The following is a 20327-nucleotide window of genomic DNA, read 5'->3' on the forward strand; positions in this document are numbered from 1 at the left end:
CTTGTGAGTATAGCCTGGTGTTTTGGGGAATTTGCTAGGTAATGTAAATAATCCCAATCCTTGTTATGAAATTGCTGTGTTGTTAAACACTTCAATACACAGCTAGCCATCAGAAGATTTTCCAGTGCCTCTCCCCACCCTTTTGGAAAGTGTTACAGCACAAACAAAAATGTCATTAGCAGTGGATGAACAGCGCTTGAACTAAAGAGAAAGCCCAATGGAAAACCTGTTTTTCTCTAGGGAGGTACACACACACACAATAGGAAAATCCCTAAACCAAAGAACAGAGAAGCTGTCTTTTGTGTCAGAGGGGTTCTTTTTGCTGAGAGCACGGTACAACAAAGACAAAGAAAGACCATAGAAGAGAAAAGGATTCAGGAAAGAACTTCATGTGAAGAGGGCACCTTGACCCACTCTTACAGAACAACAAAGAAGAACAAGTGTTTGGACCCAAAATCATCCTGCCATAGCTACACCAAGGAAACAGCAGTGAAACAACCTTCAGAGGTTTCTGGTCTCTTTGATGGTATCACTCCAGCTGAGTAAACAGTTTAAGGAGAGGTTCCAAGCGCAGGAATTTGTTCCTCTGCATTTTGCTATACTACCAGTATGGTCCCCGGGGTGGGTCTCTGCCAAACTGTAGGCTCTCCTGGCATGGGGGTGACCTTTCTAGCAGGTGGTTTGGATGGAGATTTTTATTTTAAGAATGTTATGTATTGCTATATATTCTGTTTGCCCTGGCTGCAGAGTCTAAGAACACCAGAATTTTTAATTTTATTGGTATACACATAGTCTTTCCTTTTGAGGGTCCTGAGTGCCTCCCCAGAGACTGGGGACACTTGGGCCCACAGATGTGACAAACATGAGAGAACCGAGAACAGAATGTGTCAGAATGACACACTGGGAAGGAGATTATCCATTTCTCACAATTTCCCCCATATTTTATGTTCTAAATTCCTCATTTGTGCCACAAAAAAACCCTGAAAACTCTACTGTGCCTGTGGTGCGACCTGCTTTCCTTGTGATACATTAATTTCCATCCCATAGTGCATCAAAAGGTGATAAAAGACTTACATGGTCTTTTACCACAAAAGTGCAAATTGTGAAGACATGCAGTCCTGGTACAGACTCTCTGACCTGTGCTGCTCCTGCAGCTCAATTTTGTTGTCGCAGGTGATGAATCAGCAGAAGCATGCATGCCAAATTCTGTAACACAGAGGAAGCTTAAGTTAAATCAAATTCAGTTCCCATAATACAAATTAGCTGGAAAGCAATGACAGAGATAATATTTTAAATATTAGTCTGAATCACACCACAAAACTGACAACACCTAATTTTAAGGGGACAAACATTTTGTACCTCTGGGAATATGCATAGTGGAGATAGTGCAATGCCCTTTATTTAGGACTGGTTTCTCACAGCTCACAGCCTGTTATCCTGTTATTTAGATGACTAAATCACAAATGCACGCTCAAAACTCCAATTTAGAATTGGCTTGGCTGTCTCTGTACACACTGTATCTGTCATGCTTAGCTGCTGCTACTGTTTTGCTATCAATATAAATGAATCATCCTCTGAATCACTTCAGATTTTCTCTCAGAGATCTTTTAAGAGGCATTATAATACTGTTATTCTGAATGTCAGCTCTCAATGAACCAGAAGGTCTGATGTCAGTGGTAAGACTCACCAATAGCTGGAACAGGCTCCAAATATCACATGGCAAATCAGATTTCCAACAGTCCTCTTTTTATTGCTTTCTCCTTCCTCTGTGACTTCATCTCTTTGCTTCTCCTCCCCGGTATGTCAGATCCATAATATTTTGGGACGGCAAATTTCTCTAGTTAGTGAGTCTGCAAAGCACTATAGATGCTCACTTTAGCACAGATATTACAATAAGTCTGAAGAGTGAATGTAGATTCCCATCCCAGCTGGACCAGGCACCTTCAGGTTCTTTGAAAACACATCCCAGAACCAATAAAATATTGAAGTTTAAAGGTTTAATAGAAACTGGTCAAGAAGCATTTTCATTTGAACTTGCATTCATGTTTTAAAATCATCTCTGATTTCTAACTGTGTCTTCATTCATCAGCATTGATTTCTTACTAGATTCTTCTGAAAGACTGGACCTTTGTCTAATCCTGTTCATAAGAGAGACATTTAGCCTGAAAGAACAAGATTAAGTACTTGACAGAATTAATTTCTATCAAAGCATGCATTCTTCCTACAGTCATATATGTCAAACAAATTTATTTCAATTATACTTTAAATCTGAACAGAAAATAATGTGAAGTGATTAATTAGTTATATTAGTATTGGAATTAGTACTTAATATAGCAACAGTTTGTGGCTTTTTCAGTTTCCGAGGTAGAACAGTATTGCTTTCAGTACACCAAAATTTTCTTTAGGATTAAAAAAATGCTTTTTTTCAACTAGTCCCACATTAAAAACAAAATGAAATGGTGGAGCAACCATCCCAGCGAAGCGCCTTTGTTTTTTATGTAAAACATAGAAAAAATCTTGCCTAAGGCAACAATCTATGACATAAATGCAGAATTGCTCAGAAATACAAGACTGCAGCCAAAGAAAGTTAGTGTTTCTAGGATGGTTATGCCCATATGGATTATGTCCAAAGGCCTACCAGGACCAAGGAGTGCCATGAGTGGCGACCTGCAGCTATCAGGGCTGCTGCTCCTTGTACAGCACTTGACAGCCCGCAGCGTGGCTGGAGGGTCAGGCTGGCACAGTTTGACCCACATCAGTCCCTCCTGCTGTGATGGATTCTGTGTCTTTGTCACTGTCTAAGAGGTATCTTTTCAAATGACCAGCTACTGAGACCTCAGCCAGGAACAAAGAGAAAGAGCTCACCAGCTGATAATGCTCTTTATCCCATCCCTGGATTCTAAATTTCAGTTTCTGCAAGCTTTACATGGCACATGGTAAGAGGTTTCACTGTGTCTTCCATCACTTTGAATTAACAGTGATAATAATAACACTTAACCTTTGTAGAGTTCTTTCTGTCTCCACAATGCTTAACTAACATTAGCTAATCACATTACAACCGCTGGGCTTATCATTCCTACTCTTTACAGGGCCATGAATAATCTGATAATTATTTCTTTAGCCGATATAAACAGCTTGTCCACTCTTCTGTCACTTTCTATTTTGCTTAAGCTATAAATATCTGATATTAGCTAAAGAAATTATGAAGTTTTTCAGGATCACCCTACACTAAAGCAGATAATTATGTTAATGTGATAGATCTAAAAATGAATATAAGCATTTTACTATATTTTTAAGTACCTATATCCTTAATTATGAGCATCTGCTAAGGATTATATTGTTCAAGAATGAAAATGTGTGAATTACTTTGTCTGGAATCTGTTCATATCAATTATTTAAAAGCACCCTGTATTTATTGCTTCAAACATTAAGTACTGGCATACTATGCCAATAGCACCATACTGTAGCAATGTATAAGTAAGAGTAGGCAGGGACTGTGGTTTAAGCAGCTTACAGTTAGTATTCAAACTCTGTTTGATTGTTGAGAAGCACCAGACTGTGTCTTTCCCACACCCTTCTCAATAAATTTATAACTTCATGCCTCAGATAATCAGCAGAGGGTTCAGGAAATAAGAATTGCAAACTTACCACATTTTATCCAAAGGTAACTACTTATGTAGAATGATCTCTCAGTAGCAAAGAAATTAATTTCTCAATTCAGGAGTGAAATTAATTTTTTTGACAGATACCTGTTTTTATGTGCTCTCCTTATTCAGTGGAATAGCACTATTGCATTATCTCATGAGATCTACCATGGTTTAGGCCATGATCGATTGCCAGTCATATTGAGGATCTCAGCTGAATGTAATGGAAACTGCTGGCAGTGATGGTGCATCTTCTTTGGGGTCCTGACCCTTGGTTTCTATTTTAAGACCCAATTGCTTTGAGCCCGCATCCATGGGCCTCTGTACTTCACAGTTCTTGTATTATCACTCCCCAGCTTTATCCAACATACAACACGAACTAGACTTCAACTTTACTGGCATATGACACAGAATCAGTCATCTCTGACCCAGTCCCTAAGAGATGAGCAGATCCCATCATTATTCCTTTATTAATACTGCTCTGCGTGCATGGTGCTTTATTTGGAAAAGATGAGTCACTGCTACAAGAGATCTCACCCTACAAATAAGATGTGCCACGTGGAATGATGACAGTAAAATGACTGAGGAAGGAATACATTTTAATATATTAATTTATTGAAAGATTTTGTGAAAATTTTCCTTTACATTTGTATCTTTTTTGTCCAACAAATGCTATTCAAAAGCAAAAGATAAGGTGCTATGGTCAAAATGGGACTAGGCCCATTCCTCTTGCAAGCTCTTCTGTAAGTGCAGAAAGGACAGAACTCGTTCAGAAGAAGGTCCTGTAGCGCTTTGTCAACAAAATTTTTCTTACCTACCAAAAGAGATACTAAAATGAATAATGACTCATCTCACTAGGCACTGAACTTCAGCCCTAGTGGGAGAATACCACTCATAAGAATACCACCTGTTTCAGCTACAGGTCTGAAACAAATACTTTTACACAGCTATAGGTACTCCATAAACATAAGTGAACAGTTCTCTTGCTTTAGTCTGTGAAAGAGCATCCTCCCTCTGCACCAGGGCACAGGGATCTGACAGAAAACCTATTCCAGCCCTACAGGTGCTCCTTGTGGATGTTCCCCTCAGCCACCCCAGTACCTCAGCAGCATCTACTGATACAAACCCTACCACCAGAAGTCAGGACAAGGAAAGATAATTTTTACTTTGAAAGGAAAATCTAGCAAATATTTACTGGGGAAAATGGCAGTTTTGACTGTCCAGCCTGGACATCGTTAATATCTTGCACGCCTGTAATAATGGACAACAGGAAGTACTTTATTTTCCTAGGTATTCCTTGTCATGGTAAAGATGTAGTTTGATCCTTCCAGCCAAATTAGCACAAAGCAGAGTATTTCAGTCCTTGTCACCTACGTTGTCACACTGCACACCAGCGGAATATTTTGTTTAAAACAAGTTTTTGTTGAAAACAAGAAGGTACCTAAGCCCGGTAACCGTGAGGGTCAGGAGGAAGCCATTTCCTGGGAACGCCTGGAGTCTGGGACCACCGTGACCATCCGTGACTGCACAGGTAGGTAGGGTTTTTAGTTATGAGCAAAGGAAGAAAGGGTGACATTGAAAGGAGTCACCAGCACTCTTGGACAGTTTCTGCATTGTTGTGTTATACTAGACCTGCAAGTCCTGCACCTTTCCACAGAGCCATACAGGGCTCCTATCAGAGATGGCTCCTATCAGAGATGGCAGGCTCTGAGGGAGGCAGAGCGGGATGGCAGCCGAGCGGCGCTGCCTGCTCCATTTCCTTAGGCGTGTCGGGAAGCAATTCCGCCTGGCTCAAGGCACGGCTGGGCTGTAACTAAGGGGATCGTGTTCGTCTGTCTGGAAGGGTTCCTGCACCCGAGGCAGCCCGCATGGAGCGCGGTGTTTTCCCGGACCACCCCGCCTGGTTTGAACGCGTGGTGCTCGCAGAAAGCCGCGTGTGACAAAGGCGACGAACAAAGGGATGACTGTGGCAGTGTCGGGAATGCCGGCTGCTCCCGGCCTGGAGCAGCACCGCTAATTGGCCCTGGGCTCGTTCTGTGTTCTTACATTGCCACCCTCTGACAGCCCGGTGGATTGAACCCCGGCCCCTCGGCCCGCTGCTGAGGCCTGAGCCTGAGCACAGCACACGGAAATGCATTGTCACTGCCACGCTCTGACTTCAAAGTCTGGCTTGAATCTCTTGACTTGAATCTTAGGTTCTTTAGTAAGGCTTCCCGAATATTTGTCATCTATTGCTATATGAGAAAGATTTGTTCAAAAGCTGATTTGGGGATGTGTAGCAGAAAGATAATTCAGCTCAGCGCAAAAATCCATATCAAACTCCATGAGTGTCCCAGAGGAATCAGAGATGAGGAATGGTGTTACCCTGTGCCTGATAAATGAAACTAAGGCATTGGCTATATGGATGTCATGCTGTGACTCCAGCCAGCATTGAAGTATCAAGCAGCCATTTGCTCACTATCGTTGTGCAGAATGTGGGAGAGAATCAGAAGAGTAAAATATGAGAGAACTTGTGGGTTGAGATAAAGATAGTTTACTAGATAAAGAAAAACAAGGAGTTCATTCAGCACTTCCCATGGGCTGGCAGGTGTTCAGCATCCCCAGGAAAGCAGGGCTCTATCACGTGGAACAGTTACTTGGGAAGACAAACACCATCACTCTGAACTCCTTCCTCCCTTCTTCTTCCCTCAGTTTTATGTGCTGAATGTGATGCCATATGGTCTGGAATATCCCTTGAGTCAGTTGGGGTCAGCTGTCCTGGCTGTGTCCCCTCTCAAATTCTTGCACATCCCCAGATTATTCACTGGTGGGGCAATATAAGAAGTAGAGAAGGCCTTGGTGCTGTGTAAACTCTGTTCAGCAACAGCAAAAATATCTGTGTTGTCACGCCTGTTTTCAGCACAAATCCAAAATATAGCCCCATACTAGCTACTGTGAAGAAAATTAACTCTATCCCAGCCAGAATAAGCATTTATTGAGGAATCACAGAAGTGAACAAAATGTTAAAACCAAACTGCCCAAGTGCATTGTACACAGAGACTTTGAACACTAATCCACCTACAATAATAGCATCCACTGCTGCTGTTGAAGCTGTTTACGGTGTATTGGGGGATACATTTTGTCATCCTGACCTACCTTCCCACCAAGAGCTTGCCTGGGAAAACATAACATTTGTATCTGTGTGAATGTCAAATTATATAACACCTAAAGGGCACAAAATGCAGGGCACAAAGTAAACACATTTGCTCATATGAAATGTGAAAGGTAATTTTACATAATGATTACTTTCACCCAGAATTGCTTACATTTGAGAGAGCACTCCATGAAGGATAACTGAAAAGCAAAAAGCTATGCATATGTTTTTGAAACAGGGAGGATTATGTATGATGTGTATGGCATCTTACTTGATACCTTCTTAAATCATTGTATTAGCAGAAGAGAGGCATGGATAAACTGGAAGGAGCACAGCAGAGGTTTTACCAAGACAGTAAAGGGCACAGAACATGTTGTACAATGAGAAGCTGAAGGAGCAGGTTGGACACACAATCCCACACAATCTGATCTAGTTTTGATGAATTTCTGCCTTTCAAAGTTAGACCAGTCTGTGGGGGCCTGAATATATGTATTGTTATAATAGCAATAAGAATACAACACCAGACAACTTTCAGAGCTCCTTGCCAACTTACATTTTTCTGTGGCTAGGGTGTACTTTCCTGGGCATGTGGACCGTGTTGTTCCACCATGTGCATCTTGAGTTTACTTCCTAGATTTAGTCCCTCCCTATCTCAGATAAAAGTGGTGCTGTGAGGCAGGTCCCTGTTTCAGCACCAGGAAAGAAGAGTGTAAAACCCACCAAAAAAGATTTACTGCAAATATGGAGTGTTGGTCCTAAGACAGAGGGCTCTTTGCTACGTTTTCTGTCAGGTTGTTTCACCAGAATGTGAAGTTTTACATATACATTCTTCTGTCTAGAGAGGAGAAATTATACAGCTTTTTTAGTGGCCACAGAAAAAGGCAACAGAAAAACCTCTTTTTAAAGTTTTAATAATCTGTTTATTTTCACAATAAAATCTAAGGCCCATTAAATATGTTACATATTACAACTTCACTTGCATGTCGCCTTAACTTTGAGCTGAATTTTGGCATAGTACCTATAGTGGATACGACTCAGAAATAAATATTCTCTCAAATAACTGTTGAGGTTTGGAGGTTGTGGGATATTTTTTTTAATTTGTTTGTTTTGTTTGGGTTTTTTTCTTTAATAATTCCTCTTCTGTGGCTTTGTTATACCTCTGGAAAGAACACCTGAAGCGTCAAAAAAGCATTCCTGGACAGAGTTGATGTGAAACTTGAAAATAAATGGAAACCATTTAAAAAAGTATAGAACATTATTGTGAGACTGAAACTCTAGGAAGTGGCACCATCCAGTAATAAAGCATAAATAAATGAAACTACTAAAAATAGCTTGATTTTCTTTGTTTATAAGAGCAGGTGTTTCTGTTTATTCAAGGGAATAATGACTAGATTTTTTACACAATGTTTATTGCCACAGTATTTAACTACAGCTGAGAAAATCCTCAATCACAGTTCCATTTATTTACTCATCTAACTTTATATTTCTTTCTATAAAGATTTGTATACTGCAAAGCTTTTTAAGCATATTGTCAGAAAAAACAGATACTGAGACACCAAAATTAGAATAAATTCTATAGTTAATAAGAAAAATTTTGGCTGAAATGAGAAATAAATTTTACATCTTGAAACACCTATTAAGGGAATAAAATAGCCCTTCTAATTAAGAAATATCAATGAATGAGAAAAATTCAAATAAATAATAGAATAATTCAGGATAACCATATGCAACATTTTAATGAATAATTTTAAAGAAAAGTCAAAATGAATTTATTTGAAAATAATGCAGAGTTAGAAAATACTAGTAAGAAAGTTCTTAAACTATCTTAAGCATTAGAATATGAAATATTATTCACATATCGTATCCAAAATGCTTAGCTTCAGTATCAGCCTTCTTTGTAGCTAAAACTCAGCATCTGATTTTCTGTCATCTGTAGCTGGAAGATTAAATTGTTTTCCATTTCTCAGTTTGAAATAAACGTAGATGTATGAGGAAGAGCATATTATCCAGCAGAAAAGACTACAAAGGATATCTCTGTTATGGTAAACATGGCTGAAGGAAAACCTAGTGAGGCTAGAGAGCATTATGCTGAATAGATAGTCATGAATTAAAAGCCTTCTGTCTTGCATTGTCTACAGCTGACAAGACACAAGAAGAGAGGAGACAAGAAGTGACTTAGCTTCTTCTCCACTAAGAGAAGCCAACAGTGAAGAAGCAATACTTGAGAAAACATGGGGAGGTGGGAGGAAATTGTTTCACTTTGCTTTTGTTTCTGACTATCCGAACCTATTTTGGATCAAATTAAATTAATTTTCTCCAGGTTGATTTAATTTTGTCCATGATGATAACTGCCAACTGGTCTTCCTGTCCTTGCCTTGACCCACATGCTTTCCATCCTATTCTCTCCTCTTGTCCTGTTGCAGATGGAATAAGAGAGTGGATGAGTGGGTGTCTGACCACCATTCAAGGTCAACCCCTTGCAATTACAGAGGAGAGCAATGTAGTACAAGAATAGTAAGCAATAAAAGACACTGATCTAATCAGGACTTGAGTGCTAGTGACACACTCATTCAAATAACTTCTTCTGATATTAGTCTTCAGTATTAAAGAAATTACTTCTGAGTACAATAAATAGAATAAATACATCATTTAAGTATAATAAAATACAGCATTCTGGAGACACAAGGAGAAAAGAAAAAGGTTTCAAGATTGATAGAAAGATGATACTCATAACCAGAATAGAAAAAGTTGCATGTCCAATGTGATTATTGGAATTAATTTTTTCTGACATCCTATGATTTTTACTGCACATAGTTTTAATGATTTATTGATATATATATAGATATATATATATATCTTTTTTTTTTTCTTTGTGAAACTAAGTTGTCTAATTTTGTTGTCTTTCCTAAGAAAAACTCTGGTCCAGAAGGCATTCATCATAGCAAAAATCAGTCCAAATTTCTTTTGCTTTGGAAAGCTGTGAGCACGGGAAAGCAGAAGGTAATAGTGGAAACTGTTTTGCAACTGTAACTACAGTGGCCTAAAATGAATGCCAGCTCTTATGCGCAAAGATGTCCCAGGTGAATAGTTCTGCTTTAGAAAGTATCATTGTGCTCAAATCCCAGGCAGCTGAACAAAATGTCCTCGGTGTTTTCGCAGCAGACAGCACATAGTCTCTGTGTTGTTCTGAAATGGGAGTGAGTAGGTGTACACCAGGGTGCTCACATGGTTTCCTGTTTGGGGAGGTTTTTGTCTGATGTTCATTTTAACATTCTGCTTTGGGTAATTTTTCTTCTAAACTCTCTAAAGCACGTAATTAAGGAAGAGGGTTAACTGGTTAATTTAATTAAGTTTAAAACTCATTCTAAAGTGTGTGCCAGCTACCAAGAAAACATTTGGAAAAGCTTCAGTTTTATCCTTACTTTCCGGAGTGGGCATTCTTCCAGCCACTGAATCAAGAGGCAGAAAAACCTTCTTAGAAAACCTTATCGAGTCAGCACACATTCTTCTCTTTCCACATCAATGTCTCCCAGATGCCTTGAAGCATCAGTTTCAACAGCTTCCAACATAGCCCCCAAAACTGGCAATCTTTTGATGATGTTAGGAGGAGGAGCACTGATATAGGATCTATGCTGTTCTAGCCAGGGCTACCAGGATCCCACCACATCATGCCCTACACAAGCACAAGGAGAAGGTCTTGCTCTACAAGAGCTACAATCCAAGAATGATAAGAGCAAAATTATTTCCCTCAAAGGGCTTAACTGAAAGAAAGTTAAAAAAACTGGAAGGACAGACATGAATACTTTTTTCTGTGTTGTATATTACCTCAGGAAAGCACATGCAACTCTTTCCCCTCCAACAGGTGGAAGGGGTTCACAGCCTCCAGCTGTGACATGGGGACGTGTCCTGTAGGTGTGCTGACCTTCTTCCACTAAGCACACCCTTGGTAAGTTCACAGATGGGACTAAATTGGGCATTGATCTGCTGGAGGGTTGGAGGCTCTGCAGAGGGATTTGAGCAGGGTAGATTGGTGAGCCAAGGCTGATTGTATGAGGTTCAACAAGACCAAGTGTGAGGTTCTGCACTTCAATCACAATAACCCCATGCAGAGCTACAGACTGGGGGAAGAGTGGCTGGAAAGCTTCCCACTGGAAAAGAACCTGGGGGTGCTGGTTGACAGTGGGTGAACATGAATCAGCATTTGCCCAGGTGGCCAACAAGACCAATGGCATTCTGGCTTTTTTTCAAAAATAGTGTGGCCAGCAGAACCAGGGAAATTATTGGCTCCCTGCACTCAGCACCAGTGAGGCTGCACTTCAAGTGATATGTTCACTTCCAGGCCCCTCAATTCAGGAAGGAAATTGAGGCACTGGAGCAAGTCCAGAGAAGGGGAACAGAGCTGGTGAAGGGTCTGGAGAACAAGTCTGATGAGGAGTAGCTGAGGGAGTTGGGGTTGATGAGTCTGGAGAAAAGGAGGCTCAGGTGAGACTTTATCACTCTCTACAAGATCTGAAAGGAGGTTGTAGCCAGGTGATGGTTGGTCTCTTCTCCCAAGAAACAAGTGAGGGGGGAGGGGAAATGGCCTCAAGCTGCATCAGGGTAGCTTAATGTTGGATATGAGGAAGAATTTGAGAATTCACTAAAAGTGAAGTTGTCAAGCATTGGAACAGGCTGCCCAGGGAGGTGATGGAGTTGCCATCCCCGGGCCTGTCCAGGTAACAACTGGATGTGGCACTTAGTGCTCTGGTCAAGTTGTCTGGATGGTGATTGGTCAAAGCTTGGACTCAATGACCTTGGAGAACTTTTCCAACCTAGATGATTCTGTGTGATTCTGTGATTCCATTATGTTTTTTCTCACAATCACCAATTGCTGTGCACTATCCCAACTGAGCCCATGTCCAGTGTGGGGCAAGTTTTGAATGGCACGTCTGCCTGAGAGCGTGCAGCAGCATGGGCAGTGGAGGTCAGGAGCAGGAATGGCAGCACTGACCTCACGTAACCTGAGCAGACCTTCACTTCTTGTGCTGGAATGAGTCAGCGTGGCATTGGCATGAGCAATCCTCAGAGTCAACCAATGGCACACACGGAAGGAGAGGGAGGATTCAGAAGTAAACAAATATTTAGGCAACGGAGCCTTTTAAAGTTCAAGATGCTTTGCTTATACTGTGTCTCAATGGGAAAGGAGAACTCAGCTGAGACTCGAAGGAGATTAGACAGATAAAAGTTGAAAAAGAAATGGGAAAAATGTGTCAAATCCAAGCAAATAGGACAAAGCAACAAACTGTCAGACAGAAACAGAAGACCAGCAATTATCAGCGTAAAAAATAACAAATAGGTAGTCAAAAATCAGAAACAAGAAAAAAAAACAAACATTCACACAGGCAGACTGAGTTCAACTTCCACTATTTTTATCTAATTCTGGTGTCCCTGTTAATCAGATTACAGCTAAACCAGTGTTGTAAGAAACACAGTGAGGAGCGTCAGGACTCAGCTCACTCCAGGTGGTTCTATCACAAGGTTTGTTCCAGGGTGGGAAATGTGCAAACTCATTTCACACGAAAATATGGCAATTCCACTCTGTGTGAAAATATCAGGAATCTATCTGGATGCACAAGTCTCTTTCCTCCAGCATGCTTTTCCATGAGAGAGAGTAATCCAGCTCTACATTTTTCAGCAGTATACCCACGAGGTTTTTCCTATTGATACACATATTTTGAAGATCAAAGATAGCACATGAGAGAAAAGATATTTATTTCACTTACAATATCAAAATGTAATTCCCCTGACCTGTTCAAGCTTCATAATGGGATTTGTGTGACCAATATCTAACATCTGTTTTGGGTTTCAAATTGACATTTTTATCCATGGAAACCTCTAGCTTAAAGAATTGTGTTTCAACACCAGCTGGAACAATAGCAAGCTCAAATAAAACACACAGTTCAGTTTGGAAATCAAATGACTGATACTGGTCACAGTGTGGATGGAGAACTGTGAATATGCACTCATTCATGTTAGGATTGCCTACAATACAAAAACTTAAAGGCAATGATAGTTTTCCTACTAGCTGGTTTCCTACTAGTTGCAAAAGTTCTAGAAAGAAGGTTTTTTTCCCCAAAATATTGTCTGAAAACCAAATTATTTTTTTTGCTATATCCATGTACTCCAAAAAGCAATCTCTATTAGTGAAGGGAAATATATTTTACCTCTCGCAGTGTGGGGGAAGAGAAAAATTAAGGTAAGAAGCAGCTGCCTCCCCAAAAAGACAGTAGAATAATTATTTTGCAGAACAAGCCCCTTGCAGAACAAGAACAGCGTTGTTCACATGAGACATCAGAGCCAACACAGCAGACTTTACTGGCATGAGCAAGGGGAGGGTGCACATGGTGCTTACACAGTCCATAAAGTGGTTGCATAGCAATTTCTTTGGCTATTGTGGTGATGATGTTAACTAGAAATATCAAAAGGCACTTTTAATTGGCAAAATAGTTTTCAGTCCAAAACACAGCTATCAGCTTGCACTATTTCTACCTTCTAGATAACACCTCCTTTTTCTTTTCACCTTTTTCCTGTTGTTTTTTTGTTTGTGGTTTTTTGGTTGGTTGGTTGGTTTTTGTCTCTTGGGTTTTTTATTTATTTTTCTGTCATCCCAAAACTTGTCTGGAAAGTCAGGGAGAAAAACACCATTTAACATGAGAGAGGTTCATGTCTGTATTGTCACACTCTCCTGAATAAAAATAAAAGAAAGGGATTGAGTCATTCTCAATGGAAAAAATGGTGTAAACTTTGTGCTGTACTGTGTGTTCAATTTTTAAGGGTTTCTACAAGCATCCCAACAGGGCTCTTGTGAACATGGTTAGAAACTTGAATAACTGTCTTACGCCAATAATTCAGCAATTGACATTTCCCTATGTTTAATAATGATTTAGACAGAGTTTGTTGGGGACAGCAGAGTTTACTGGGGACAACAGGAGAACACGATAACATAGTGGCTCCGGGAAAGAACAAGATGACAGCGTGCAAGATTGCCATTATCTACCCCAATTTCTCAGTCCTCTCCCCACAGCCACAGCCAAGGTAGCCAACAGCTATCTTCCCCTAACTCAGCGTCTAGGTTGACAGGATTCTCTGTGGATCATTTTATAGGGCTCCATGGGTGATTTCAGCTGAAGAGACACAAACTCAGTGATACAGCCGTGCTGCGGCTGCATGGCATCTGCTCTGCTCTGGCCTGCTGGTGTTCTCATTCAGGCCCTGAAGAGCTGGACACATCTCCCATGCATCTCCCCCCAAAGTTTCATATATTTTTCAGAATAGAATTAAAGGTCCTTAGTAAGCCCTCTGCCTGCAACAGAAACACTTCCTAGTCAAATGTCATTTTTTCACTCATAACCCATTTCCAGCACACCCAGGGCCTCCCATACCCTGGGCATGTTTGCCTGTAGACTTTTAAACATGAATGCCAACCTTATATTCACTTCAACAGTAACATTTCATAGCTTATTTTTAAACAGAAAATTTATAAACTGTTACATAACTGACATGCAACAGAGGCCTGGCCCATCCAGTAATTCCCTCTTTTTCAAAATCAGATGCAGGCAGAGCATTCATCAGCTTGGCAGGAAGCTTTGTACCTCTCCAGGCATTCTGGGCCGCTTTCTCCTACTTCAGTGTTGGGTATTAAGAGTAAGCTCATCTTCTTTATGGCTTCAGACCACCGGGTTTACAGACATTTATGGCAGCTTTAGTGCCTCCAACATAAATTATAGGAAGCAACATAAACAAGTGATTCCATGCATTCCCAGGAGCTCTGTAAGTGACAGGGGTGAAGGCTGTCCAGAGGCAAGAAGTACATGGATGACAGTCTTGCTCCCACACAGACTTTGTCACCTGTAAGGTAGCTGCTAAAATGACAAAAAGATCCAACAGCTCCAGAAACTGTTACTGAAACTGATTGGTACTTCTTAACCTGCCTTACATGGTGAGGGCAAAAACAAGGACTAAAGCAGTAAACAGTCCTACCTCCCACCCACCCCCAGCCTGCAGCAGAGTGACCAGAGGGATTACAAGGGAGAAATGGAAAGTCTAGGTCTCTCTGGGCCACTGACTTAACGTTTGTCTGTGTGATTGTGGTTTCCAATACAGAATCAAAATAGTTTCTAGTAGCAACTAGTTGTAAACATTTGAGAACCTGATGGTAATGAACTCACTCTCCAACAAACAAACAATAGAGTCATCAAGTACTACAATTTCAGTCCTGTAAATATAACACCAGTGAATATTGGTGAGCTGCAATCTAAACACCTCACTCTGGGCTAATACCATTCTTTAGAAAACAAACACATGCAGATGGGATTTGTTGTCAGAATAGGATCAGGATTGTAAATGAGTGAGGTCATTCCCAATAATGCTGCTGTTGTAAGAGCAGGTCCTTGGTAGTTGCTGGGAGCAGCATGTTGTTTATTATCAGATAAACACATAACATTAGTCTTCCTCTGTTTCAAGAAAAGAGGGCACACAACATTTAGGGAATGAGTTATGTAGATTACTTCTCAAACCTGCAAGGGAAATGTCTCTCCTTTTACAATGAATTTGCATAATAAGCACAATTCTTTGCCAAAGAGTGATAAATACAAATGTGTTGTGACATAGGACTTCTGCTTCATTCACCTCGTTATAATCTCAGGAAATTGAGCCTTGTTACACATGGAAGCAGTGGAGCACAGCTAGGCAAAATTGCCTCCCAAGGAAACACATCTGTCAGAATCAGTGGCAAAAGCAGACTACCACTTGTCCAGAGTCTTGAGGCACACTCCCTCTATTTATCACATTACAGTGTGGAAATTCTTTGATAATTAACAGTTAAAGATAGTAGGAAGAAGTAAAAATATTTGCTCTTTTTCTTAGCTAATGATGTACAACAAAATATTTTCATTTTTTCAAGACAAATATGAAAGTAGAAAATTATTCTGTAGAAAAGATCAGAACTTGGTTTTCAACTAGATCAAGAAGAATCATGTTCTGTGAGTCCAGGAAAGCATACAAGTTTCAGATTTACCTCTCCATCCAGTTCACTTCACCAGTTTTCCTTAGTTCCTAAATCCGTTTCATAATAAGAAGATATTTTTTCAAACAGAAGGGTTAAGCTGAAACCAAAAGAAATTTGTGTCCTTGATAAAAATGTGCTGTATGAATATGGGGAACAAAAGTTCCGGTCCCAAAACATATGATAGATCACAATTCTGTGCTGAGACCTGTATCCTTTATGATCAGCTACCTAGAGAGATATTTTATGGTATACCTATCTGTTGGTAGCTACCTGCTTTGAAAATTAACCCAATTATTCCTGGATTCACCTGACCTGATTTAATGGATGAGTCAATATAGGGTGATATAGGGGAGCAAATGTTTTCATTGTATGCCTCTCTCCCCACCTGCTGTTGAAGGAGCCAAGGTGACTCTGTTTCTAACTTTGTCCCATACTGTACCCTGATGTCCTTGAGATGTAACTGTGCCCAAATGCCCAAATTACACAGACTAGATTCTCACTCCAGCAGATTGTCACACAGGAAACTTCAGCAGAAACAAGAGTGCATCAAGATTTTAAGGAAGGGTATAAAATGTATTTAGATTCACTGGGGAGATGTATTTAGATCCATGGGAATACTAGCTGAGTATTCCCATTAACAGGATCCTTCCAGATACTCAATTTCTTTCTCACAATTTACCTGGAGACTCAGCTATGATAAAAAGATGTATTGGCTAGTAGCATCATGCAAATCAAAGGGTGAAAGCTGGCTGCCTGTTTGTGTGCTTGCCCCGACTTTCTGCTGCAAAGGACTGTACAAAAGCTAATTTTTTCTAGGAGGGACTGTGATGAGCTCTGACCAGGCCTCTTGGAAACTCATACAACTCATACTTCAAATGGGTGCAGCACATTCTTCTGTCTCATTCCATATCTGGCTGGATCTGCTACAGGCTGTCTCCATCTTTCCTCACATCCAAATATGTCCAAGAGTGGCCTCAGTGGATGCAGCTATCAGCTCTAAAGAATGATGGAAAATGAGGGTTTCTGAACAATGTTGTTGCTTCCAAAATTGTACAAGGGCACAATGTAAGGCTGGCTGAGCTTAATATTATGAATGCCAGTGGAGCTTAAAGATTTTTCTGCTGCCTTCCAGGGGAATAACTGTTCAACTCAGACTGAGAGAGGGAGGCAAAGCCAGAGAGATGCAAAGACAAGAACTCATTTAAGAAATGACTGACAAAGAGACTGAAGGGAAGCTGGGAAGTTCTGTCTAAAGATTCTTCTGTGAAAGAGGACCTTACCTGCTTGTAACTAATCATGCCAGCAGATTTACTGATCATATATAAATTCTCTCCAGGATAGGTACAGGGCCAGTTCCAGGTTAAGTATCTTGAGAAATTAGTATTCTGACACTTTGACAGCCATGAGTTCAGGCTGGGAGAGGAAAAGACAAGGCAGGACAGACAGCTGTCAGGACATCAGTGAATGTGGGCTTACTGCCTCTGAAGAGGACAGACACCCTTATTTCCCATCACTAGCCCATAGCTAACAAAAACCTGCCCCTTCTCAGACCAGTGTGAGTCAATGGGGATTTTGAGGTTTGGCTGCTAGCACAGCGTGTAGCCAGCACTCAGGTTGTTTTGCTGTCCTCTGGAAATGCATCACTTTCCGAAATTCCATCCCCTGACCAAGCCTGGTCTCAGCCTTGGTGCTGAGTACTCTGTCTCCACACGTCTTTTTTTAGTAACATTTAACTTAAACTGTTTGATTTGTTAAAGTGAAATCAGATCTATCTTGTTACAGACCATAGAAATTAGAAGGGGCCTAGATGAAAATCCAGTCTAGATCTGCAGAAAGAAGCCATTCTGCACTGCTATAAAAGGTATGGTGAACACGGGGCATGCAAAAACAAAGTGATCTTAGAAAGGTTTGGGTTGGAAGGGACCTTAACAGAACATCCAGTTCTAATCCTCCTGCCATGGATAGGGGCACCTTACATGAGACCAAGTAACAATATCAAAGAATTATATTATTATATATTTTGACAAGTGGTTGGGTGTCAAGGTGATCAATCTGAACATTAAAAAAACATTCATTCTCTGGTGTCAAGATTATTCAACCACTGGCTGAAAAAATCTGTTACTACTAAAATTAATTTAGTTCAAAATTAGTGCAGAGGTTTTGGAGTCACCACAATAAAAAACAAACATCAGTTAATAACACTTGCAAAACGAGGCTTTGTCCTGCAGAAAGACTGAAAAAGATAATTCCTTTTACATGGGGAACTAAGCACAACTACATTAAATTATAAATTCACCAATAAAAGGCAGTTTGGGCAGAATTATTGAGGAGGAATGGGGAGAGAGGGATGCCCAAAGCTGCTGAGAGTAGGAGTTCCCTTCCATTTTATTCTGCTGCGCACTATCCCATGCAGCAGAGTTCATCTGCTACACAGAGGGCATGTCCTGCATTGATTCCTGTGGCCATAGATGCACCCAGCCAGCAGAGTTCAGAGGTGGCTTTCTCCATCTGTCCCAGCCACAGCTAGAATATAGAGATCTCTAGATATTTTTTTTTCTGATGTAATAAAAGAGGATGAAACAAAGATAAAACTAGATGTTAGATGTACTTTAAATATGACATGCATAAGGCCAATGAAACCATAATTCATTAAATACAAATTCTGCAGTGATCTGTAAAGTTAATGCCTCAAGATATGCCCTGGATATTATGTGTAACTTCTTAGTCACCCACTTCTGGAATCCAACCTTATACACAAAGAGTGTAGGGAAAATTCAGACCTAGAGGATAGGTGTGTGGGGTAAGAAGAATTAAATGCTAGAAGTTTGCTGGTAAATGTCAAGAGTGTAAACAATGTATCTTGCACCTTTGTCTGAATTTTTCTATCATCTCATTTTCTGTTGTATTTTGCAGTGACAAATTTCTTTCATTTGTAAGACTTCAATGCCCTCATATGTGCATCTTTACCTGTCTATGTGTATATTTTATTGTTAATTTGAGGTAAGTTTTAGGAAAAGAGGAGTAGTCACACAGTTCTGAGCCCCATGATAGGTTCAAGCCCCACAGAAAATTACTACTTTTCAAGATGAGGCAATTTATGCAACAAAAGCACCATTGTCTCATCACTTATTATTTTAACTTACTAAAAAAGGGTCATATGCTCGCTCTCTGGCTGATCCTTTGGGTAAAGATTCTGCACTGTGGACAACAAAAATTATATATACGTACATGAATATATATATATGGGTGTGTGTGTATGTGCATGTGTGGACATATATATACAAATTTTCATTATTATTTTCAAATGTACTGCACATTCAGAAGAAACTTAAGCCATAGTGATTTTATAGCAGGCCTATTACTGGATTATCCCCTGATTCAGTACATTTGAAATATTATAAACATCACAGTATTGTCAGAATTCCTGACAAGAGCATAAATTTTAAATTATGGAAACATTTGGATGGCAATCTATTTACAATGGACACAGTGAAGCATTCAAAAATATTGAATTATGTGACAGGATGGGGGGAGAAAGGAATATGATAACCAGTTTTTTTCCAGGTATTTTTCCAGACTGACCTTCTTGCAATACAGTCAAGGGTTAATATGGTTATATCTCAAATCTTGTTTCAAAATTGGGAAATGTCATGTGTTTTTTGCCTAGGACACACTTAGAAGTGTCCTCCTAACTGTTTAGCTAACAACTTGGAGTTAACAGTCAGTTTTGTCACAAATGTAAGTTTACAAGACAAAAACATTGAAAATGAAAATACTAATAACATTTGATGACTGTGGGTAACACACCAACCTTTCCACACACAGAATTTCCTAGCATTGACTTCAAAGGCCCATTTTTTCTGTCAGAAATATACCATGAGCTTTACTGCTACATTTGAATTTCTCTCAATTTCTCTGCAAAAGAAATGAAATTCTATGAGATGCTGAGAAAGTTATAATTCTGATTAAAAGATTTCCCTCCCTTACCTTTCTTTTAATTTTTTTATATTTGACAGCCGAGTTGTGAAAGATCAATGATAGAGCTTTGGGCTCAATTATGCCATCAGATGAGGAGTATATCTCTAAGAATCTCTAGCTAATTTATACACAAGAGATGCTTAAATTGGTTCTCTTGTGTAACTTAACATGCACTGAAAGTTCTGCCATTGGGAAGAACGTCAATCAAATCAAGAAGATCCACGCAGAAAGCAAGAACAGATGGTAGATGATGAATGCTGATTTTGGAAAACAGAGAAAATAATATAAAAGAGAGGTTTTTTTTCCTACTGAACCCAAGCTACTTTTTCTGTTTGTCACTGTTTGATACGTAAGCAGTTTTTCCTGTTAGAGATATTCTTTAAAACTGATGGGTTAAACACAGTTTCTTAATCAACCACTCAGCAGTGCCTAGATTACAGATTAAAATGACTCTGAAAATTGTACATGCGGGTAAGTATGTGATACTGAAATCTGCAAGAACAGAGGTAGCCGTCCCATGTCACTC

General features: G+C 40.0%; 1 long non-coding RNA gene across 1 annotated transcript in view; it reads left to right on the plus strand.

Moving 5' to 3' along the window:
* The window catches only part of LOC113458588 (uncharacterized), a 183106-nt gene that overhangs the window by 122764 nt on the left and 40015 nt on the right, over positions 1-20327 (plus strand). The window contains exon 7 of the long non-coding RNA XR_012580112.1: positions 17606-17684. This is a non-coding gene — a long non-coding RNA (uncharacterized LOC113458588). The remainder of the gene's footprint in view (positions 1-17605; positions 17685-20327) is intronic.

The sequence above is a fragment of the Zonotrichia albicollis genome, chromosome 4 (genome assembly GCF_047830755.1).
Source record: "Zonotrichia albicollis isolate bZonAlb1 chromosome 4, bZonAlb1.hap1, whole genome shotgun sequence".
Classification (NCBI taxonomy): domain Eukaryota; kingdom Metazoa; phylum Chordata; class Aves; order Passeriformes; family Passerellidae; genus Zonotrichia; species Zonotrichia albicollis.